General features: G+C 34.6%; 1 protein-coding gene and 1 long non-coding RNA gene across 2 annotated transcripts in view; both read left to right on the top strand.

Annotated features, from left to right (window-relative positions):
- Nucleotides 1-25948, top strand: part of LOC127708699 (D-beta-hydroxybutyrate dehydrogenase, mitochondrial-like) — a 71917-nt gene that overhangs the window by 27150 nt on the left and 18819 nt on the right. The gene's annotated exons all lie outside the window — the stretch shown is intronic.
- LOC127708766 (uncharacterized) lies at nt 4620-5827 on the top strand. Its single transcript, XR_007985374.1, has 2 exons — nt 4620-4718; nt 4886-5827. It is a non-coding gene; the product is annotated as an uncharacterized LOC127708766 (long non-coding RNA).

The following is a 25948-nucleotide window of genomic DNA, read 5'->3' as shown; positions in this document are numbered from 1 at the left end:
AGGTATCGACAGATTGTAGAACCGTGAATTTGCATTTGTGTATAACAATATTACTAGTAATTTGGCTTTAATTTACTGATAACAAAATCGATATTTATACCGATAAAAACAATATTCAAAGATCTAATTACAGTGTTGAATTGGTAACCTTTTAGAATAATTTTATTTAAAGGATTGCGCGATAAGTTTACCCAGATCGTATCTAAATTTACGGGCTCGAACAAACATCACCGTAAAAATTAGGACGTGGTATCCGTTTGTAATAAGTCTAAGTCTTCTACATGCTGGTACAGCCAAACCTCCGAACCAAATCTTTGTATCTATGAAATTTAGTAAAAGTTTTTATTTTTTTTCAGTAACTAAATTACGCTCATGAAATCCAAAACGTCACTACAGACACGGGCATTGCGAACGATTTGTGATATAAAAACACCGTAAGGTGGTGCCAAAGGAACATTAACGTCCAAAAAAAAAAGGGAAATTAACAATAGTGAACGAAAAATCTTCCCTTTTGTCGTAAATTTTTGTGTAGAGTTTCCCGTGTAAAACTGAAATTTCTAAATCTAGGAAAGAACAGTTATTACCGTTTGTATTTGATTTATTTAAACATTTTTGTGGGCGCGCCAACCCTCCCCCTAATCTGGGACAGTTTAATAGTTTATTTATCCTATTTTACATTTTGTGTCGTCCAAATGAGTCGATCTTTGTGTTATCTAATGGAGTCATAATTCACAGATTGGAGAAAAAAAGTAAACTACAATAGCACTAACTGATCCGTCCATATACGGGTGTATCGATTGAAGTACAATTTCGAAGGCTTGCTTTGCATGAAGTTGATATAATAGTATGGTAGTTAAATATGGTGTAAATATTGGGCGGTTATAATCAAAATCTTTAATTCAAAATTTAAATTACAGTTAATAATTATTTGCAGATTAAGCAAACCTTTATCGTTTAATCGGACTTTTTTAAGGATGTTTTACCTTATTATTGCTCGCTTCATTTCCAGGACGTTCGTAAAACAGCATCCATTGTAAAATAGTCAACATAAAGGTTTTCTGCTTTTTGGTATTCTTTCTTTTGTTCATTTGATATGACATTGCTTTCGTTTTGTATTGTGTTACATGTTATTAGTGAATGATAATTCCTATAAACTTTCACATTTTGTCTAGGAAAATTCGAAAATACGTGTTCAAACGATATGCATGTTTGTTAAAAAAATTTGTGACGCCTTATAAAATAAATCTGCAATCTCGGAAAAATTTCTGATATTTCGTCGGAAAAAAAAAACATTTGTTTGACAGCACCATACATGAAAATCGAGTGCACCTACATATTACTATCGAAAGGCACAAATCGAATTCGTAATTATATATTAAGATTTCTGTGATTATCTGTAAATTAGTTGGTGAATCTTTGTCAACTAACCAAATGCAGGCTGAGGGATGTACACAAAAATGAAAATGTTCACATTCAGTTACTATACTTACCCGTATCACATCCAGTAATCAGGACTCCTTGACCAGATATAGGTATCCGTTTTATTGTAGATTTCTTGTACAAGAAGAATGCAACATATGTAATCGACAGACAGACGAGAACAGTGGTCACGTAACAACACGAAAGTAACAGCGGTAGACATACAATTGTCACCAACCGTCCTACATCCCAGTAAGTCAAACCTATTGGCAATGCGGCCATATGCATGTTTTGCAGATGGGTGTGTATATATGGTGCCGGTGTGTGAGATTAAAATATGATAAGTCATGAAAGTTAAGGAACGAAAATGAATTGTTGATAAGTACAATACACAGTCGTTGAGGGGGAAATGTGGGTTATTTATAAAAAGTTGTGTGTTTTAGAAAAAGAAACACTTTTTGGGATTTGAGATTCTTTTTTTCAAGCCAGTCAAGGTCGCGGTAGGTATAGTGTTCGGCTGAGATCGTGTTTTTTTTCGAGGGAATCGGTCCACTTTTTTCGAGTGTAGATCAGGTTTTTTCGAGTGATAATACATGCGATCAGATCGACTTACTGCTATCACGCGAATATAATACTTGTATTCGTGACTGTTCGTCTTATTCTGAATGCTATACATGTTTTGAGCACAAACGACGCAGTAGTTCACTCATAATTCGGTGTTTTATATTGTCGGTGTTTTTTCGAGAGCAACATCTTAAACGTCCGGGTTTTTTCAACAAATGGTCCGGTTTTTTTGAAGAAAATGTGAATATGAAAAAAGACAATTTTGGGCTTAAAAACTGAATTTTTCTAGTTTGTAACTGTAATTTAGCGAAGGACAATGTTATATATCCTTAATAAGTCCCCAAAACATATTACTATGTTTATCAACCTTTTTCAATTTAATGGCAACTTTCTGTTCTGAAAACATATTAACATAACCTTGCAGTAAAGTAATACGATTTATAAGAAATCACTGGGTCCTTTTAAAAACGGTCTAACTCTTAAGAACCGAGGAGATGGACTCATAATCTTTCAATATACTACCCGTTGTTTTACCGTCAATAATAATTTATGATTGATATATATTTTACAGTGACGAAAAAAAGCTAAAAGGAAAAGAAGTAAAAAATCAGAAAAAATCAACATAAACCCAAATATTCTACAAAAAGAGCCTCCCCCCCCATATTAAATAGTTTATGATTAAACGTTTTTTTGCCCAACAAAGGATATATTGTATTTCTTTTTGATAAAATAATAAAACACTGTAATAGTTCTATACAAAACACGCAAAACACCCACAAAATTGGGAACATTATCACCAGGATAGCATGAAATTGCAAATTTTTATTAAAGTTTAGTTCAGTCTTTTTTTTTTAACCGAGATGAAAGCTGTATTTTTGTTGCTGGTTGTAAAGGTTGTGTCCATACATGGACATGGTTTTCTAATGGACCCTCCTTACAGGGCTTATGCCGCGGGACACACCACACCCCAAGGAATGAACTGTGGAGGGATTTCGGTGAGTTTTTCATTTAGTCGTTATGCGAAAAAGAAATCCCCATATGCATGGGTAAAACACTATTCATAATAGAATTATCTATCTTTACACTGTATTTGTTTTTGGTAAATTTTATGTAAAATTTGCTATATTCAACCGACAAAACAGTGCCTCTTCATACTTACGCTGTCGGCAAATAGTAAACAGTTTACCATAGCTGTGGGGATAGTTTCAAGCATACTGACGAGGTCATTCATAAGGAGAGTGAAAAGAGCCGGAGACAATATACAAATCATGCATTGTCTTAGGTCAAACTTTTGATCAAAGAAACCTGTTTCACTTTTCCTCTGCAATGCTTTATTTGATGCATTACTTTACAGTGATTTGGACTGTTTTCATCACTAACCTTGCACCGATGCCGTTTTTTCAACAAGCAATGGAAAAGTCTATCTTGACAGACTTTCAAAAGCTTTTGATAGGTTTATTTAAGCAGGAAACATTCGTGTAGCCTCATACTTTAATTCATAAAAAAGTCCCTACGGCAAAGCTTTTGTCCACACTAGGTACAAATGATGTTAATTGCCTAAGGTTACCTGGACCCAAAGACCCAGGTGGGTAAAGTTACAGCACTTTTTTAATTGAGGTCCAAAGTTGGGGTATAGTGACCCTACCCCCCCCCTCCTACTTTAATTCATAAAAAGTCCCTACGGCAAAGCTTTTGTCCACACTAGGTACAAATGATAGGCAATTGCCTAAGATTGCCTGGAACCAAAGACCCAGGTGGGTAAAGTTACGGAACTTTTTTAATTGAGGTCCAAAGTTGGGGTATGGTGACCCAACCCTCTCCCTTCTTTTATTCATAAAAAAGTCCCTACGTCAAAGCTTTTGTCCACACTAGGTACAAATGATAGGCAATTGTCTAAGGTTGCCTGGACCCAAAGACCCAGGTGGGTAAAGTTACGGAACTTTTTAAATTGAGGTCCAAGGTTGGGGTATAGTGACCCAACCCCCTCCCTTCTTTAATTCATAAAAAAGTCCCTACGGCAAAGCTTTTGTCCACACTAGGTACAAATGATAGGCAATTGCATAAGGTTGCCTGGACCCAAAGACCCAGGTGGGTAAAGTTACGGAAATTTTTTGATTGAGGTCCAAAGTTGGGGTATGGTGACCCAACCCCCTCCCTTCTTTAATTCATGAAAAAGTCCTTACGGCAAAGCTTTTGTCCACACTAGGTACAAATGATAGGCAATTACCTAAGGTTGACTGGAACCAAAGACCCAGGTGGGTATAGTTACGGAACTTTTTTAATTGAGGTCCAAGGTTGGGGTATAGTGACCCAACCCCCTCCATTCTTTAATTCATAAAAAAGTCCCTACGGCAAAGCTTTTGTCCACACTAGGTACAAATGATAGGCAATTGCATAAGGTTGCCTGGACCCAAAGACCCAGGTGGGTAAAGTTACGGAACTTTTTTTAATTGAGGTCCAAAGTTGGGGTATGGTGACCCAAACCCCTCCCTTCTTTAATTCATAAAAAAAGTCCCTACGGCAAAGCTTGTGTCCACACTAGGTACAAATGATAGGCAATTGCCTAAGGTTGCCTGGATCCAAAGACCCAGGTGGGTAAAGTTACGGAACTTTTTTAATTGAGGTCTAAAGTTGGGGTATGGTGACCCAACCCCCTGCCATCTTTAATTCATAAAAAAGTCCCTACGGCAAAGCTTTTGTCCACACTAGGTACAAATGATAGGCAATTGCCTAAGGTTGCCTGGACTCAAAGACCCAGGTGGGTAAAGTTACGGTACTTTTTTAATTGAGGTCCAAAGTTGGGGTATGGTGACCCAACCCCCTCCCTTCTTTAATTCATAAAAAAGTCCCTACGGCAAAGCTTTTGTCCACACTAGGCACAAATGATAGGCAATTGCTTAAGGTTGCCTGGACCCAAAGACCCAGGTGGGTAAAGTTACGGAAGAAGCCTGGGACTCTCGCAGCACCTTACACCCACCAACTGAATGTTTAGTCCAGTTGCTAACTTTGGTATTGAAATACAATAACTTCACATTCAATGGTGAATATAAAATAGAAGATGTGGTATGATTGCCAATAAGACAACTCTCCACAAGAGACCAAATGACACAGAAATTAACAACTATAGGTCACCGTACGGCCTTCAACAATGAGCAAAGCCCATACCGCACAGTCAGGTATAAAAGGCCCCGAAATGACAATGTAAAACAATTCAAACGAGAAAACTAACGACATAATTTATGTACAAAAAATGAACGAATAACAAATATGTAACACATAAACAAACGACAACCACTGAATTACAGGCTCCTGACTTGGGACAGGCACATACATACAGAATGTGGCGGGGTTAAACATGTTAGCGGAATCCCAACCCTCCCCCTAACCTGGGACAGTGGTGTAACAGTACAACATAAGAACGAACTATAAAAATCAGTTGAAAGAGGCTTAACTCATCAGATGGATAAAAATACAAATACTACAAATACAAGTGGACGTGGCCGGGTACTTGTACATCCAAACAACAAAAAGACACTAAGTACAGATCTGAGAGTACTCACAGTTACTGAAAGCTAGATCAAAGCCACTAACAACTAATAAAAAAAATCATGCATCTTAGACTAAATTATCAATCCGTACACATTCAACATCCAATGGATTTAGTGTAAAGACGTCATAAACAGTCAGAGAAAAAAATGACCTTGTGCAATGCCAAGATACAGGTATCGACAGATTGTAGATCCATGAATGTGTATATGTATATAAAATGAATATTTAGTTTGCTTTTAATTTACTGATAACAAAATCAATATTAGTACCAATAAAACAATATTTAATCATCTAATTACAGTGAGTACTCTCAGATCTGTTGAATGTGAAGTTATTGTATTTCAATACCAAAGTTAGCAACTGGACTAAACATTCAGTTGGTGGGTGTAAGGTGCTGCGAGAGTCCCAGGCTTCTTCCGTAACTTTACCCACCTGGGTCTTTGGGTCCAGGCAACCTTAAGCAATTGCCTATCATTTGTACCTAGTGTGGACAAAAGCTTTGCCGTAGGGACTTTTTTATGAATTAAAGAAGGGAGGGGGTTGGGTCACCATACCCCAACTTTGGACCTCAATTAAAAAAGTTCCGTAACTTTACCCACCTGGGTCTTTGGATCCAGGCAACCTTAGGCAATTGCCTATCATTTGTACCTAGTGTGGACACAAGCTTTGCCGTAGGGACTTTTTTTATGAATTAAAGAAGGGAGGGGTTTGGGTCACCATACCCCAACTTTGGACCTCAATTAAAAAAAGTTCCGTAACTTTACCCACCTGGGTCTTTGGGTCCAGGCAACCTTATGCAATTGCCTATCATTTGTACCTAGTGTGGACAAAAGCTTTGCCGTAGGGACTTTTTTATGAATTAAAGAATGGAGGGGGTTGGGTCACTATACCCCAACCTTGGACCTCAATTAAAAAAGTACCGTAACTATACCCACCTGGGTCTTTGGTTCCAGTCAACCTTAGGTAATTGCCTATCATTTGTACCTAGTGTGGACAAAAGCTTTGCCGTAAGGACTTTTTCATGAATTAAAGAAGGGAGGGGGTTGGGTCACCATACCCCAACTTTGGACCTCAATCAAAAAATTTCCGTAACTTTACCCACCTGGGTCTTTGGGTCCAGGCAACCTTATGCAATTGCCTATCATTTGTACCTAGTGTGGACAAAAGCTTTGCCGTAGGGACTTTTTTATGAATTAAAGAAGGGAGGGGGTTGGGTCACTATACCCCAACCTTGGACCTCAATTTAAAAAGTTCCGTAACTTTACCCACCTGGGTCTTTGGGTCCAGGCAACCTTAGGCAATTGCCTATCATTTGTACCTAGTGTGGACAAAAGCTTTGACGTAGGGACTTTTTTATGAATAAAAGAAGGGAGAGGGTTGGGTCACCATACCCCAACTTTGGACCTCAATTAAAAAAGTTCCGTAACTTTACCCACCTGGGTCTTTGGTTCCAGGCAATCTTAGGCAATTGCCTATCATTTGTACCTAGTGTGGACAAAAGCTTTGCCGTAGGGACTTTTTATGAATTAAAGTAGGAGGGGGGGTAGGGTCACTATACCCCAACTTTGGACCTCAATTAAAAAAGTGCTGTAACTTTACCCACCTGGGTCTTTGGGTCCAGGTAACCTTAGGCAATTAACATCATTTGTACCTAGTGTGGACAAAAGCTTTGCCGTAGGGACTTTTTTATGAATTAAAGTAGGAGGGGGTTGGGTCACTATACCCCAACCTTGGACCTCAATTTAAAAAGTTCCGTAACTTTACCCACCTGGGTCTTTGGGTCCAGGCAACCTTAGGCAATTGCCTATCATTTGTACCAAGTGTGGACAAAAGCTTTGACGTAGGGACTTTTTTATGAATAAAAGAAGGGAGAGGGTTGGGTCACCATACCCCAACTTTGGACCTCAATTAAAAAAGTTCCGTAACTTTACCCACCTGGGTCTTTGGTTCCAGGCAATCTTAGGCAATTGCCTATCATTTGTACCTAGTGTGGACAAAAGCTTTGCCGTAGGGACTTTTTTATGAATTAAAGTAGGAGGGGGGGGTAGGGTCACCATACCCCAACTTTGGACCTCAATTAAAAAAGTGCTGTAACTTTACCCACCTGGGTCTTTGGGTCCAGGTAACCTTAGGCAATTAACATCATTTGTACCTAGTGTGGACAAAAGCTCTGCAGTAGGGATTTTTTTATGAATTAAAGTAGGAGGGGGTAGGGTCACCATACCCCAACTTTGGACCGTTTCTCCGATTATAATTCCAATGTTAAAATGAAATAGTTCGTATTGTTGTGATTACATCCTTTTCTTGTTAATTTAAATCAGTGTAAAGAAATTGTTCTTCTGATTTCGGGTTTTCCGTCTGTTTCCCGAGTTTTTTTTTAAAATATGCCTCCTTGAAAAGCTTTGATTTGAAAATTTTGTCTGCTAAAATAGCTTAAATCTTTATATCCATTCATATATCGTGTCACGTGTGTCATTGTCACATAAAACACATTTCCTATTGAAATGTAATAAATAAATTGCCAGTTTTCAATCATTCCTATTTATTAGCTTTTATTTCAACTTATAATTCTGACTGCAAAATTCTGTACTTTACGTTCCAAAATCGATATATTGTTTTCTAAAAGCTTATAAGCATGTGGATTTTATCTTTACACTAGTTAAGTATGGTCTAATTTTATTATTTATTCACTATTATTATGATTATTATAAAGACAAACCGTTTCTACTCAAAGGTAATCAAAAAAGGGAGAGGAGAATCTAAAAGGAATTTTGAAAATCCTATAAGAGATGACCAATTATGTTGTCTTGAATATATAAATAAATAAATAAATAAATAAATAAATAAATTATATATAAATATACTAAATAGATAAATGATTTGGAAAATACGTTGAAGGTATAAAAGGTCATGAGAATTCTGAATGCAAAATACGTTGAAGGTATAAAAAGTCATGAGAATTCCGAATGCAATTAGGTAAATTTCCGTTAATATATACTAAATAAATAAATGATTTGGAAAATACGTTGAAGGTATAAAAAGTCATGAGAATTCTGAATGCAAAATACGTTGAAGGTATAAAAAGTCACGAGAATTCCGAATGCAATTAGGTAAATTTCCATTAATATGTTAACATGTTGAACTTCGACCCCGGGTTCAACCGGGGTTAATAAACCAATTGACAAATAGAGATCTCCTTGCGCTCAAATGTAATTCTTTGTGAAGTATACTGGCAACTTCTTTTACAGAAATATATACACATTTTATCATTAATATATTGTCATGCTTCTGCATATTCACTTTTGTTTACGCTGAACTTTAGTTAAATTTGATTCTATACAAATTTTATTACGTCAAGCAATAGGAGTAAGAATATTTTTCGCGCCAAAATAACCTGCATCACTGCCTGCATCAGTATTCTATCGTAATCTGTCTGACATCTCATTTAAATAGCGTTTAATAATATAGAGTAATTTTGGTAAGTATTACTTATTAATGTTAAGGTTCTCCAGAGGCAGGGGTGGTTCTCTAGACCTTCTTGACGGTCAGTTTGATCCCATTTATCAATTATCCCCGATGACAGAAATGTTAACCCAGTCGATTTGTGTCATGAGTGAAAATCTTCTCTCTATTTGATGAACTAATTTCTTCATTAACTGTACATGCGATATTTTTGTATTATTTGACAACCAATCACATTCACTTTGCATGATAAATGGGTTATGTATGTGTGAATTGTGTAGTGTATTGTAAGGGCGATGCAAATTTGTGACGTCAGTGCGCGATCACGTGACATTATTATTTGTAAACAAACCGGCTCCCCATGTAACACGTGTGGGAATTATCCATACAAAGTGCAATCAATCTTATATTTCACTATTTTATGATATTTTTGTGTCTGTTTGTAGGTTTGCAGATCAGTAGTCAAAGTAAAATAGACATAGTGTTATTGTTCCTGTTCTGAGTTGTGATTTTTTTGTATATCCTGGATAGAATTTATAGAAGGTAAGTACATTAGTCATTATTTAACTAAAGTCTGAAAAGATGACCCAACTTTCCCTGTAATTTTTCCTCAATTTTTGAAACACAAATAATTTAAAGAGCATTTGCTTCCCTTGAACACTATTTGACCCTCTCTACTCCCCATTTCCCTCCAAATTTGCTCAAAAGTCATACTAATAGTCCAACGGCTGTTTTTGACCCAACTTTCCCTGTAATTTTTCCTCAATTTTTGAAACACGAATAATTTAAAGAGCATTTGCTTCCCTTGAACACTATTTGACCCCCTCTACTCCCCATTTCCCTCCAAATTTGCTCAAAAGTCATACTCATAGTCCAACGGCTGTTTTGTGATTTTGACATTTTAACTATTATTTTCAAAATGAACACATTCAACCATTCAGCTTCCATGTATTTGCATCTTATATGAATGAGGTGTTAGGTCATGTTTTCCTATACACCTTATTTTTATTTGTCATGTATTTGCATCAAATCAGTTGGAAAGAAACTGTCAGTTTCATTTATTTTTTACCACTCATCCCTTATTTCCCTCTATATTTTTCTAGAAGTTTTATCTACACCAAATTAGGACATGGTAACTGGTTCAACATCCGGGTTGTTTGGTTATAGAAACCCAACTTCTTGGTTCTATCCGGGTTCTTTTCTTATATTCCCGTTGAACTTTGAGAAGATATCCGCAAGTATCCGAATAAAGAGATAAAGTAGGTCCAAGACGCTTATCCTGTTTTATATCATTTATATATTTCAGCATCGCCGGAAAATGAAGCTGTAAGGTGAATACCTTCTTATTTTAATTATTTAACCTGGGAAACTGGACAAAAATATAACATTGTTTATATTTATATCAACCCAAATCTACAGTATATCTAACATCCGTTTTTATAATCAGAGTCGTTCCGTTTTCATTTATTTTTCACTACTCATTCCTCATTTCCGTCAATATTTTTCTGAGAAGTTTTAAAAACACTGATTAGGACATGTCGTTAATTTGGCCAATGATATGTGCATATAGCACTTCGATCCTTTTGTAGTAGCGGTGAGCATCTGGGACATCCATTTTCCTTTTCATATATTTTAAAAATATGTATCCTATCATGTAAATATGTGGGATTAAGCTGTTCCGCAGAGAAATAAATTATATTTGACAAAAATCTGATGCACATGACACCCCACCAAGACTATGTCTCTAATTACGATTAACCACAAGCCCTACTGCCATGGCCAATATAAAAATCGGACGGGTAAATTAATTTGTTCACCACTAGCCATATAACCTACACCAGTAAATTTCATCACTGGTAAGAGGCCTTACAAGTTTTAATTTTGATTTTAATACAGGCATTGTAAAGTATAAGAAATTTGATTTAAGATTGATTTTCGGTCTAGAAAGTCAAGAAGCTTTTCAAAGACTGAATTTGCCCTGAAAAAAATGCCTCACAAAAAAAAGCCATATAAACCAAAAGAAATTCCATGAATTACTGATTTTCGGGTTTGTAATATAAGGGAGAATTTTCCTCGTACCAGGAGACAATAGACCATATCGCTAATTGAATATCAGAACACTTGAAGTATTGACGCCATACAACAATCACTTTTCCTTTTAGGCGTCAGACATTTTGTATTGTGAAGTCAAAATTTTATGGGAACCTTTGTGATGTCCAGAAATGACAGACAAATAGCGATAAGGTCTATCCAGTTTACCAGAAAGTTGAATATGTTGTTCGCATCTTAATTGCACGGGTCTGAAGGGAACAAGTATTTGAAATTCTTTGTGGGGGAATTTCTATGAATACTATGTAAATAATGTTTAAGAAAGGAGCACATATAGATTTATCACTTAAAATAAAATTTACTCTAATACATATATTTTTGTACTTGAAGAAATTAATTTGATACTTGTTTTTATGGGTCAAGCTAGTCCTATATATATGTGTCATCTTTTCATTAGGGCCCCGCCGAATGGCGGACGCCCTATAGTGATCAGTCTGTCCGTCCCTCCGTCTGTCCATCCGTCCGTCCTAAACAAATTGTGTCCGCTCTATATCTAGAGAACCGTTATGATTTCAAAGTTTATACTTGACATGTATATTAACCAACACCAGAGGGTGTGTCATAATGTATGTACAACTTCCTAGGTCAAAGGTCAAGGTCAAAAACTTTGGTTTTAGTTGCCAACCCCATGTCCTATGGTAAAGATCGTGTCAACTCTATATCTTGAGAACCGTTATGATTTCAAAGTTTATACTTGACATGTATATTAACCAAAACCAGAGGGTGTGTCATAATGTATGTACAACTTCCTAGGTCAAAGGTCAAGGTCAAGAACTTTGGTTTTAGTTGACAACCCCCTGTCCTATGGTAAAGATCATGTCCGCTCTATATCTTGAGAACCGTTATGATTTCAAAGTTTATACTTGACATGTATATAAACCAACACCAGAGGGTGTGTCATAATTTATGTACAACTTCCGAGGTCAAAGGTCAAGGTCATAAACTTCAGTTTCAGTTGACAACCCCATGTCCAATGATAAAGATATAAATTTTTTACCACACATTATTCACAACAGCCCACCGAGATGGCTCCAATCTCAATGATATCTAGTTATTTAGTGTTTTTAAAGGGGCATTAGCTGTCAAATTCATGTTCACCAATATGACTCAAATTCTCATATTTGATTTATAACATACTAAAACTTGTATCCCAATTTAAAAAAGTCTTAAATATACAATTTGCAATATATGAACTGGATAATATGTATCAGAATTTCGTGTGTATTTTAGTCTAGACGCCTCTAATTAACCTTCGAGGTGACCTCCAAGACTGCCGACGGTCATGTAACCTGATATAAACATAAACACAGATACAAATAGATAGTAAACACGTACAACTGGATTTTTCTTGGTCTGTTTGATTTCATATTGTAGGTTAAAAAACTATGTTAATCATCGTTTTTTCCTGTATAAGAATGAGTTTTTGTTGATCGAATCGGTCAACCAAATGGTTTAGTTTTGTTTCACTTTTTGAGTTTCAATGTTGACATTCTTTTCCTTTTATTAGCTGAACATGCCTAGTTTATGCCTAATCAATCTCTAGCTAAGGGGTTTTATTGAAGGTCACATAAAAATGGATTTAATGAGGTCGAATTATTCACTTGCAAGTGAATAATTAATCAGCGATGTTTCTTAGCTTATTTTGACAAAATTGAATCAAACTGGCTGCTAAAAGCGAATTATCATTTCGCTATTTCACTTTCATTAATGATTGAACAAAATGGAAAAGTATTTTTATACCATATCTCGTAGCTCATGCCTCTTTAAAGCTGATATTTTCATTTCTTGCTTTTTTTTTAATTTTGAAGCTTGTGACAGCTTGATTATAAAAGTTGAAAATAGCAAATAGAAAAATGAATGAAATAGAAAATACAAAAAAATTAAAGAAAATGTAAATATCGCCACACAATGTTTGTGTTTTAGGACTAGGGTCAAGCAAAAAACGGAACATAAATTAAAATGTAAAATGAATCTACCCACGGGATTGCAATTTCATGAAATATCTCCAAATAGGGTGTATTTCTCCAATACGAATGACATTGATGAAATTGCACCCTTTTTACACGCCCGTTTACGGGACGTATTATATAGTATACCGTTGTCCATCCGTCGTCAACATGTCCGACAATAACTCAAAAACGCTATAACCAATTTGCATGAAACTTTGGTGAATTGTTTATATCTGTTAACGTGAGCTCCCTTTCGTTTTTTATAAATTTTAGATGTTAACTTTCCAAGTTATGGGGTTTTATTCATTAAAAAGGGTGATTTTCCAGTTTTCAGAAAAAAAACTCAAAAACACTTTCACCAATTTGTAAAATACTTTATTGAATAATTTATATCTATTGACATAAGCTCCATTTCGATTATTATAAATTTTAGATTTTACGTTTCCGAGTTATTGGATTTTATTCATAAAAAAGGGGTGATTTTCCAGTTTTCAGACAATATCTTTAAAGTGCTTTGATGAGTTTTCATGAAACTTTGGTGACTGGTTCATATCTATTAAGATAACCTCCCTTTATTTTTTCATAAATTTCTGATATGACATTGAGAAGTTATTGAACTTTATTTTTTTAAAAAGCGATGGGCGTATCATGCGCTCATGGCGCAGCTGTTTATTTGATAGTGTATAGATCTGAGTGTTGTTCCAAAATTATAATTCGATTTAACTAGTGGTTCAGATTTTTTTTTTTAATAGATTTATCTGTGACTACGCAGAAGCACCAGGCTTGGTATGGAAATCTTTGGTAAAGTGAAGTTTAAATGGAGGTTTTCTTCAAACAATCATGCATTTTCTTGGGAGTGGAAAAGGATGGGAGGGTGTTAGTAGTTTTTTTTTGCAACCACGAGTAGTCATTTTGAACATTGGGAGGAAAGCAATATATTTTTAACACTATATTCTACATGAATATCTACTTTAAAAGTATTGTGATGTTACAACAAAAAATTTATTGTTGACAATCTTTCATATATTTGCAAGATTTTATATGAAGAATATAGAATCATTGATTGTTTGAGGCCAGTTTATATTTTACTGTGAATGTAAAACTAAGGAGATGTGGTATAATTGCCTTAAAGACAAATGAGCCCAAATTGTCGTGAATGAAAGATGTAAGCAACAGGAAACTCATTTTAAGCAATTTCTTTAAACATTTATATTGGTCAGAATATTTATCTGTATTAAAAACTATACTGTTTTCATTTCTCGTTTCAGTGTTTTTTAAGCAGTGGCTGTACCTTTCCGGTTACTATTCATGTGTTGTGTATTATGTATCGTAACACTTTATAGTTACTGGACAGGTTGAATTTAGGCGACAAAACATCCAAACAGCACCAGATCATTATGATCATTTGCGATTCCAGCTGATTTCAGATAAGTAATAAATGATAAAAGAAAGTTAGAAAGCTCTAGTTCATGTAACCGATTTTATTAGATGATTGATAAATATTGAATACAGAAAAAAGCTTAACAATGATCGTAATACAGAAAATGTAAGTTTTGTGATTGAAATGAAAGTAGATCATGACATGATGTGCCTACACATGGGAAGTTGCATACAGGAAGTCCAGTGATATTGGCAATATCCAGTACTATCATTAAAATTAAAATTTAAAAGATTTTGCATTGTTATCAAAGTGGTACATGCATGACATGTATTATTGTATGTAGGCAACTGGGGAAAACAGATCTCCTTGTGAAATGAAAACAGATCATGACATGATGTGCATATAGCAAGTCCAGTGATATTGACAATATCCAGTACATACAGATGAAAGAGACCAGTACTGATAGTTAAAATAAAAATTTAAAAGATTTTGCATTGTTATTAAACCAGTACTGTATTATTGTATGCAGGCAACTAGGGAAGACAGATCGCCTTATGATATCTTATATATTTAATGCCAATATATAGTTTAATTAAAAATGGGGGTTTGTCATAGACACAAAATTATAACGCAGGCTTACAGACTTCATATGAAGCACCTTAATAAAGTGCAGTCACCAATCTGAATAGTAGAGTGTATGTCTATGATATCATTTCAGCAGGCTATGAGGTTAAGCTCACTTTCAGTAACCCCAAACACTCTTTAATACAATATAATATTGTATATTATTGTTTCGTTTTATTTGTATTTTTGTAATTCATCACAATAAAAGTCACCAGTTTTAGATGTATGCGCTTTTCCTATGAAATTGTACTACAAGGTTCCATATCACAAAGGGAAAGCTGGAATTGAGTTTGGGGGTAATTGCCCTAAACGTTTAGGAAATTGAGGCCAAAAAGTGGCCAAAAAACAAGTATTTTTCTAGTTTCCAGACAATAACTTGTGTTCAAGTGTATGGATCTCTCTGAAATTGTACTGCAAGGTACCATACCACAAAGGGAAGGATGGGATTGAGTTTGGGGGTGATGAATCATAAGGGGGTTCCAAAAATTTGGGGGGGGGGGATTTATTTTTTCCTTTTTTTTCTTTAAAATTTTCCATTTTAAATTGGTTATTTCTGATTTATATATAAAAGCAAATAATAATGATATGGTTTGAATAGGTAAATTAAAAATTTTTAAGTTCTTAGACCACATTCATTCTGTGTCAGAAACCTATGCTGTGTCAAATATTTAATTACAATCCAAATTCAGTGCTGTATCAAGCTTGAATGTTGTGTCCATACTTGCCCCAACTGTTCAGGGTTCGACCTCTGCGGTCGTATCAAGCTGTGCCTAGCGGAGCATTTTAATAAAATTGGAGTTATCTTCCTTTGTCCATAATTATAGTTGAAACAACTACAATTAATGCTTTATACAATGCAATGTTTAATTTTGCCTTCCACTGATAAAACACAGTTCAAGTTGAATTTGGGTAGGGTCACTTTAACCATTATTGAGTGATGCCCCTTTATAAATCGAAAAATTGCAAAATTTTTAGTTTCCGTTCTGTAACTTAAGTTTGCCCCAACCAAACATGAAACCTATACACAATACTTATTACCACAAAACTAAGATCAAGTACAAATTTGGGTAGCGCTACTTTTATTGTTCTTGAGTTATGTCCCTTTATAATGTTGTATGCAAGCAGGGGCATCATCTGTGTCCATATATAGGGACACATTCTCCATTTATTTTGTATAATCCGCCAACACATTTTTAAAATATCCTGTATACAAAAATAATAGTTGTTAATTGAATAAAACAACCTCTCAACTACAAAAGGCACTGAAAGAATTATATAGGCATCCGATATTTTTTAAAACCAATAAAATTTGTTCAGCAGAATCTGATACCCATAGAGATGAAATGAATCCGTATGCTTGAAGTAAGATTAGCATATGTTGATACTATATTATCATACATGAAATTGAATATTATGTCCATAACAATGCAAGACATAGAGGTGTATACGAATGAAAGTTATGATAGATCCGAATTTTATTCAGAATGCACCAATAAGAAACCGTAGTTTTTCTTCACTTTATTTACCTAAAACTATTATATCAGCTGCAAAATTATTATTATATGTATGCCTACATTATTAACAATGTATATTTATATAAACGATCAAACTTGTAAATAAATAAATAAATAAATAAACAGTTTTCAATAAATAGTCTTTGTGAAAATGTATTGCATTTCGTCTTCCTACTGGAAATGATTGTCATCAGATTTCAAAGAACGTTTCATGTTAATGCAAGTCTTCGGTTTTTAGGCATGATCAGTTTGGCGCGTATTTCTTATTGTTCGCTAGCTTGAAACACCTTATTGTTCGCTAGCTTGAGTCTGGTGTACTGTAAACCGGGAAATTTTCGCGCCTGATACGGTGCTTTTTGTCCGCAAGTTGCTTTTTGTCCGCTTTTGCTTTCTGTCCGATAATTTTGCTTTTTGTCCGACACTTTTGCTCTTTGTCCGTTGCTTTTTGTCCGTTTTGCTTTTTGTCCGATAATTTTGCTTTTTGTCCGACACTTTTTCTTTTTGTCCGTTGCTTTTTGTCCGTTATGCTATTTGTCCGATAATTTTGCTTTTTGTCCGACACTTTTCCTCTTTGTCATTTGCTTTTTGTCCGTTTTGCTTTTTTAGCTCACCTGGACAAGAGGGCTAAGTGAGCTTTTCTCATCATTTGGCATCCGTCGTCGTCGTTAACTTTTACAAAAATTTTCTCCTCTGAAACTCCTGACAAAATTAATGCGGATATAGCCAAAATCATCCTTAGGGTATCTAGTTTCAAAAAAGTATCCGATGACCCCGCCCTATAATCAAGATGGTCGCCTTGTATAAAAATAGAACATTGGGGTAAAATGTAGATTTTGACTTATATCTCTGAAACTAAAGCATTTAGAGCCAATCTGACAGGGGGTAAATATGTTCATCAGGTCAAGATCTATCTATCTATTTTTCAGACACATCAGACAACGTGTTTTTGGGTTGCTGCCCCTGAATTGGTAAATTTAAGGAAAATTTGCAGTTTTTGGTTTTTATTTTATTGGAGTTTTATTTTTAAGTCGTTGTAACGACTAAGCTTACTTGTTATAACGACTTAGCTTACTTGTTATAACGACTTAGCTAACAACTTAGCTTACTTGTTTTAACGACTTAACTAACTCGTTTAAACAACTTAACTAATTTGTTTACTTAAAATTGTAAATATAGAAATCAATGCGTGCATTTTTCATTTAAAGATAAGAATGAAACAATCACAATGTTTTTACCTGTCGTCCAAAATATTTCTGGAAAAAAAGGGTTAATGAAGCAAAAAAAAAACCAGTCTTTTTGGTCAACTTTTGGACTGTCGACTAAAGAAAGTGTCGGAAAAATAGGCTGTTTGACAAATAGGGAAGTATGACTTGTGGACTGTCAGAATATAGCTACCCACCCTTCTCAGATCACAAATCTAACCAGCACGTTATCAGGTGGCAGATAGGGGATGTCTTATTTAAAATTAGATTGACATATACGTTCAACTAACTTCAAACCGATAAGTAACAACCTGCTGTTGACTTTCCACCCTTTTTGGTGCCTTTATTTTCAGAATTGAAGGGGGAAAAAAACTAGCAAACTCTTATCTGCATTTGGTCCTGGTAACAATTACCTAGACATCAAGTAAATCAATCCACTGCAACCTCAAAGGATAAGGGGCATTAGAGGACCTTTTCCGTCCCAGCATTTTACAAACATTTGAAGCTCATCTTTCCAAGATGATAGAGATATATTGATAGGGATTAAACATAAATTATCATGAAAAAGACATATTTGTGTAGATGTCTTGAAGAACCAAGACTATAACTAAACATTTAAATGAAGGAATCAGATTAAAAGTCAATGTTTACCTGCTTTTACTTCATTGTTTGACATACCTTGATCCAGTAAACGTCGAGCGCACAACAAATACAACATCGTATTTAAAAGAAATGTATATTGTGGAATCATAACTAACTTATGATTCTTATGTTGTACTGTTACACCACTGTCCCAGGTTAGGGGGGCGGTTGGGATCCCGCTAACATTTTTAACCCCCCACCCCACATTCTGTATGTATGTGCCTGTCCCAAGTCAGGAGCCTGTAATTCAGTGGTTGTCGTTAGTTTATGTGTTACATATTTGTTTTTCGTTCATTTTTTGTACATAAATTAGGCCGTTAGTTTTCTCGTTTTAATTGTTTTACATTGCCATTTCGGGGCCTTTTATAGCTGACTATGTGGTATGGGCTTTGCTCATTGTTGAAGGCCGTACAGTGACCTATAGTTGTCAATTTCTGTGTCATTTGGTCTCTTGTGGAGAGTTATCTCATTGGCAATTATACCACATCTTCTTTTTTATAACATGTTAAAATATTTAGTTGTTGTGTGCCTGTGCTTTATACCCTGATGGTATGTTATATGTTTGTATCAAAATTAATCTTTATCGCCCCAACTACTTTACACAGACGAGGATTTGTCGAGTCTCTGTTAAGGGGGTGCGCGTAATCATGTAATAACTCATTGTTGTGCTTTGGTTGTCATTAAACCATTTCCTTCAGTTATAAAATTATCACACCAATGAAATAACGCAGCCAATTATTCATTAGAAATAACACATTGTGATAAAATAATAAGCCTCAAAATGCCCTTGTAATCATGCAATCAAAAACCCTAACATAGTCCCGTATCGTTATAGACATACAGCAAAGAATTCCGTCTTAAACTTACATTGCGGTGAGACCGTTGAAAGCATCACTGTGACTTCGAGATGAAGAACAGTAATAAAACTGCTGTTCCGTTGCTTTGGACTTTGTCAAGTGTATGTAGAAATTTTGTGTCATGAATTTATACACCATATTCATTGTTTCTTATTACCCAAACAATTATTGACGACAGACCTATACATTAGTACTATGATAAATCAAATATTTGCATCAGTATAGCCATTTGGGAAATATGTGTGCAAGATATAAAAGTTGAGGGTAGTTTTTTAAATAATTTTCTACACATAATGAATTTATTTGTTATATTTGTTTCTGGTACAATTTAACTATAGGCTATGAATAAAAAGAGTCAATTATGATCAACATAAATAAAAAAAAAAAAACGTTTTGATATGCAAACAAACATGTATTCATCAAGACTTCAATTTGGTAATTAAATGATGTCCATTACCCAAATAGAAAAGAAACAGTTCAATTCTGTTCTAAATGAGTGATAATTTTCGTAGCTCTTTGTTACCTCCAAAAGTTTCCCACATTACCCAGACCATCTTGTGAAAGAAACTGAATGGAATATCTGCCTGTTCTTTCAACATTAAGTCAGACGCTGTACAAAAGCATAAAAACAATTTTAATTTGGCTTGGACTATTTCTTTGGTGCATTTCTCAAGTGCTGCATGGCATCTCTATCAGTAGAAGAAAGGTTTTCAAGAGAGATAAGGCTACCCAAAACGTTCTTAACAGTCGTTTGTTACGTATTGTTAAGCTGTTGTTAATTCGTTGGATTGATCAAGGTTCCCAAGTCCGGACAATGCACTTTGGTTGCTGAACTAGTTCTTAATGAGGAATTTCCTTTATGATTCGGTTGAAATTGTCAAGTTTTCCCATTTTTACAAGAGTGGCTATCAAGAAGATATGCAAGGTTTATTTTGTCAATCTCTGCAAAGTTTTCCAAAGCACATAACACATCTTCATTCTCACATATTGAGTCTGGTACTAAAAAGATATCCATGATATCTGGTTTTACTTAACCAAACATTGCTTCTTAAAACATAACTCTGTCTAGTTCAATTTAACCATGAAAGATTTAAATTTGTACGCACAAGATTAAAAAAGTTGTGCGCACAAGTTTGAAAATTGTGCGCACAAGTTTAAAAAAGTTGTGCGCACAAGTTTTAAAAAGTTGTGTACACAAGGTTTTTTGGTGTTTAAAAACGATGTGCGCACAAGTATAAAAAAGTCGCGCGCACAAATATTCTAAATTTCATCTTTGGCACTTTAGGGGCTCCGAAGATATCAAACAAAAATGTTTCTTTATCATTTTTCGGCTACAATGGGTATATGAAACATGCAATGTCGAATCATAAAAAATGGAGTCCTAACAAAGAATATTTCTGTCATGATGTGCAACGAAATCTCTACATCACATGGTAGCGACAACACTATAGCCAGACTTTGGTCCGCGAAGGTAGCAAATTGTCTGTGTGACCATCGCTGACGGCTTTGCTACACATAAGATGGTTTTTGGTTAACAGATATTTTTGTTCGCCGGACGTCCATTAAAATATCACCAAGGAAAGGTCGCCGTGTTCTTTATTAATTTCCACGCAAACTGATATAGCTCCAAAGGTTTTTATTTTTACCATGAACACCAATGGATACTCGTGCCAATTAGAAATCCACGCGGAATCAATATCAGAGATGTTTAAGACAAATGCATCGGTCCTGCTGGGCGTTTGTTGCTTTTTGTCTCCCTGGACATGGCCTATCATTAAAAGATCCCTTTTGCGGAATTTGTGGATAATTTGGTCTACTGTAGAGGGTGCAATTGCATCCTGGGAAAAGCCTCCTTAAATTACGCCCCAAATTGTTTGTCACTTCTTGTCAAAAAGACCTGGCATATAGTCTGCTGTTTATTGAAGTTTCTTTACAATAAGGGCGTTAAATTCATGACATAAGCTAAACTTTACATGTCGAAAGTAAAAGCAAGAAAGTCATACTTGAGTTAGAAAACGTTCGAACTCGAATTACGTCCGTTCAAATAACCCTGCACTCCACATCTGTTCCAAAAATCTATCAAGCGAAAAGTATTTGACATTGGTCTTAAAAGTCATTTTTAACCAACTATACATAGTTCTTATAATAATAAACTAGAGGCTCTAAAGAGCCTTTGCGATTACCTTGGTCTATGTGCATATTCAACAAAGGACACTCTCCAGCATTGTAAACAAGAATAGAACTCATGACAAAATCTGTTTTGTTGATCTTGTATTGCTGATCATGTGCTATTTAGTTTTCTTCTATCTTTTTAAGTTTTGCTCAAAACACAAAAGATGATAAAAATCCTCATTTAAGTGCAATAGCTCTTATAAAGGGTCACAGTTTTCTTAACTATGTCGGCAAAATTTATCTTGTTAGTAGATCTTGACTTGCTGATCATTTTTGTGATTTAAAGTGTATCTTTATCTATTATAACTTTCTATAATTTATGACAAAACGCAAAAACAAAAGAGGTGAAAATCGTCTTTATAGTGGTATGGGAGTATAGATTTAAATGGCAGAATTTGTTCAGTCTTTGCCAAAACGTAGTAGATATTGTGAAATGTTCAAAAATATAATAAATATGATAGGTCACCGAGCATTTTCTCAAGCTACAGGTTGTGACAAAATGACATATTTTGTATGGATTATACGGGGAAAAAACAGCATTATGTGATCAGAAGCTAAACTAAATGATAGAATTGAAAACAAAATGCGAGAAGATAGCTTTGAGAATATCAATAGATAAGATAGGGTCACCGTGCGTTTTTTTCCTGCTAATATTTAAATAAGTTTATGTAGACTCTTTCAGAAAATGCACTATTTCAGAGTTATCTCCCCTAAAAATGCCAGTATAAAAGCATTATAAATAAAAAAAAATAAAATCTACGCTTGTAAAAATACTAATATTTATATGTTCAAATCTCATAAATATGTTCTTTTAAATGAAATTCACATTAGTTATCTGCATTTCTTCATGACATTTTGCTACATTGATTAAAAATTGGTTCTCTGTTATTTACAATCCAAGAATGCGAAAGACACTACATTAAAGGGCAATAACTCCAATAAGAAGTTGCCTTCGTATAGTCTTTATTGTAGATTTAAGATATAAGGTAAAAAATGCCAAACAAAATGGTCAAAATCATCATCAAAGGACATTAACTGTAATAAGGAGTCGATTAGCGATTTCGACCATGTTGTCTCATTTGTAGAACTGATCTTGCTGATCATCATAAAGTTTTTTTCTGTATCTATTATAATTTTCAAGATAGTAGGCAAAAAAGAAAATAAATGGTAAATTTTTCATTTAAGGGCAATAAATCCTATAATAAATGGGAAATGAGTCCATGGGATACAGATAATGCCCCCGCTTGCATAAAACTTTATAAAGGGACATAACTTAAGACGGCAAAAGTGACACTACCCAAATTTGTACTTGATCTAACTTCTGTTGTAATAAGCATTGTGTATAAGTGTATAACATTTGCTTGGGGCAAAATTAAGTTAGAAAACAAAAACGATAAAGTCAGCATTTTCCCCATTTATAAAGGGGCATAACAGGAAAAGTGAGGCCACCAAAATTCACACGTGACTTGTGTTTTGTGGTAATACACATTGCACATTAGTTTCATAACATTTTTTTAAGCAAACTAAAGTTAAAGAACGGGAATAAAAAATTCAGCAGTTTTTCCATTTGCAAAGGGGCATAGCTCTAGAACAGTAAAAGTGACGCCACCAAAATTCAAAGTTGATCTGGGTAATGTGGTAATAAGCATTGTGTTTAAGTTTCATAACATTGAGTTGAGGCAAACTATAGTTAGAGAATGGAAGCCATTTTTTTGGGACGTCATCTGACAGTTTTGACATTTAATACAATTGGTAGAGCTCAACATCCTGCTGTAGTCAGATTTTCTCTCTTTTTTTATGGTTTTCCAAATAATAGACAAAACTTTAATTTTACCCCGTATGTTCTATTTCAGCCATGTTAGCCATCTTGGTTGGTAGGCGAGTTAATCAGACATATTTTTTAAAATTATATACCCTAATGATGATTGTTGCCAAGTTTGTTTAAATTTGTCCCAGCAGTTTTAGAGGAATTCTTTTTTGTTAAAGTTAACGGACGACGACGACGACGGACGACGGACGCCAAGTGATGAGAAAAACCCATTTGGTCAATAGAGCTAGGTGAGCTGAAAATAAATCAGTATGTTTTTTGGAGAAAAAAAATAATAATAGCATTGCATTTTCTATGGCATTCCGTATATGTTATAGATTATGTTATATGCATAATTTGAAATTTCAGCTTTGAACTATTTCTTACAAACTTCAACTATTAAATATAGAAACGCAAAATTTATTATAAATATGCACGATAACACTAAACATTTTTGCCTATGTTGACAATATACACAATCACTTTTGTATGTTTACTTTTGTAATGATAAAAAAATTGAAGAACGGTAATGCATAACATTGTACCTTTATTTTATTATAGTACTTGATTTGTGAAAATAACTTCATTATTATGGGTCGATTTCAGTATTTCAAATGAGTAGTACTACAAATGTACAAATGCAAACATAACTGTGTAGACTAAGAAGGAGGACTGACTCCCACTGTTATAATCTAATAAGTTTTTCAAGAATGATATGGTTATTTCAGCTCATTTATTGCTTGAATTTGTTAAATTTAGGACTCATGCATTGGTGTAGCAACAGCTTTTTCTCTCTTGTGTGAGAGCACTACATGATATAAGATACATATATAGTGAAATTCGTCACCGATATCAGCAGCATCATAAAGATGACACAACCTTTCATTTCAATCAGTCCAATTTGCCCCGAAAACCGGGACAGTATTACAACAGAACAACCACTGAGCGAACTTTAAAAATCAGTGTAACAGGGGTTTGCCTCGTCAGTAAATAGCACAAAAAAATCAAAGAAGACATAGAGTACCAGTCTAAATTCTGCACGCATATACATGTTGTACTAACATAGAGTTTTAAGTTTTTAAGAACTTCATATAATATACTGCTGAATAAAAAAGAAATCTGCAGTATGGACTTGGAACATAAAAAAATATATATGATAGAGAGAGACAGCTCTTGTCATTCGTCAGTTATTGATTTATTTCTTTTGGCAGTTGCTTTAACATATTGTTTGTGATATATTATATCGTCATTACTTTACAGAAAACAAAATCTTTTTCATCAGCACAGTAATGTTTACGTGCAGTGAAGCAGCTTGGGCGTTGAATGAAACAAAAATGAATTTCATCTTCACCAGAATACTTACATGAATACTATCTAAGATAATTACCCCTCCCCTCAAATGTCGTAATTAAAGTCAGTAAGGGAATGACAACTGTTTTCTTTTTTTACATTTTTGGGGAAGAAAATTTTCGAAATGGATGGATTTGTATGTCAGTAATGGAACATAAATAACTGAGCCCATCTTCATGTCAACATTAAGATAAATAGTCTGTCCTACAAACTACAGGACAATTCAGGATTTAGTTATGAAATAGGATGAAAATTATCCAAACAACCACACCCCTTCTCGATAATCCTAAGGTCGTCTCTAATAACATTAACGGTACCAATTTTATTTCACCAGCCATTTTAGCAATTAATATCTCTTCAGTGATGTTGGAGACAAAAAAAAAATCTGATAAAAATGTTGAATAGCTGAGCCGTAAAGGACGTCAACTTGAGCTAAACCGACCAAATGCAAATTCCAATCAAACAAAATTTCCATTCCAGTACTGTCCTTGCTATATCCGTCAAGTTTTTTGTTATCGTCTTGATAGTACGCTTTTTAAAACATTTTTGAAGTTTCTCTCTGACCATTAATGTTTTCAAGATTAACAGCAACAAAAAAACAAACAAAAAAAAACCTTACACAAATCAAAATAGTTTCAGTTATGGGCAACAACTCTAATATTAAAGGAGTCGTCCGATAGTTTAAGTAAGGCGTTCTTCACATTCTTAACAATTAATCTCTGTCAGATATTCTTAATCAAAATTTCTAATGTTAAGGGTTTTAATATACAAATAAGTTTAAATTGTATTTTACGACTTTATATTCTATGTTAACCATTGCAGTCATATTTGGCTACCGGTGAGTTCATCGGAATTCTTCTTGCTTCCAGATTCTCATTATTAAAGGATAATTTAGCCAAATTTAGTATGATATTGGGCTGGTAGTTTCAGTGGGATAATTGCAACGTTATATATATGGTGATCGATCATTTCATTTTCGGGTCGTGGTAGGTGGGTGTATGGGCCATGCGAATTTACTTTCGGATGGAATATTCATTCTTTTTTTTTCAGCAAATTTTCCTTTTCAAGTTTTTACCAGGTATTATATCATTCATTTTCAAATTCTCCGAGACCCCCCTCCCCTCCATTTATAAAGTGAGTATGGTCTGTATTTAACTCCAAAAAGGGCATGGTGTTTCGAAGTTCAAAATGAAACCTGCAAAAAATATACACACTTTTATATCGGACATAAAGCAAAATCAGCGGACAAAAAGCAAAACGGACCAAAAGCAACGGACAAAAAGCAAAAGTGTCGGACAAAAAGCAAAATTATCGGACAAAAAGCAAAACGGACAAAAAGCAACGGAC

Source organism: Mytilus californianus, unplaced genomic scaffold (assembly GCF_021869535.1).
Source record: "Mytilus californianus isolate M0D057914Y unplaced genomic scaffold, xbMytCali1.0.p SCAF_7, whole genome shotgun sequence".
Lineage (NCBI taxonomy): Eukaryota > Metazoa > Mollusca > Bivalvia > Mytilida > Mytilidae > Mytilus > Mytilus californianus.
This window is presented reverse-complemented; position numbering and strand designations above follow the sequence as displayed.